We start from the raw sequence: 409 nt of genomic DNA on the forward strand, positions 1-409 counted from the left end.
TGAACAGGACCCCGTGGTGTGGAGGGCTGGATGAACAGTAGACGGTGGAGGGGTGCCCGTGGAGGGGTGGTTGAACAGTAGCCGGTGGAGTAGCGCGCGGTGGAGGCTGGATGAACAGGAGCCCGTGGAGGCTGGAGGAGGTCGACGGTAGCCCGTGGAGGATGGAGGAGGTCGACGGTGGAGATGAACAGTATCCCGTGGAGTCCCGTTTTGCGGTACGCCACACCCCTCCCGATGAACAGGACCCCGTTTCGACCGTAGGAGGTCCGTTTCGTCTGTTTTGCGGTACGCCACACCCCTCCCGATCAACAGGACCCCAGTTTCGACCGTAGGAGGTCCGTTTTGTCCGTTTTGCGGTATGCCACACCCCTCCTGATCAACAGGACCCCGTTTCGACCGTAGGAGGTCC

This window comes from Triticum aestivum, chromosome 2A, assembly GCF_018294505.1.
Source record: "Triticum aestivum cultivar Chinese Spring chromosome 2A, IWGSC CS RefSeq v2.1, whole genome shotgun sequence".
Lineage (NCBI taxonomy): Eukaryota > Viridiplantae > Streptophyta > Magnoliopsida > Poales > Poaceae > Triticum > Triticum aestivum.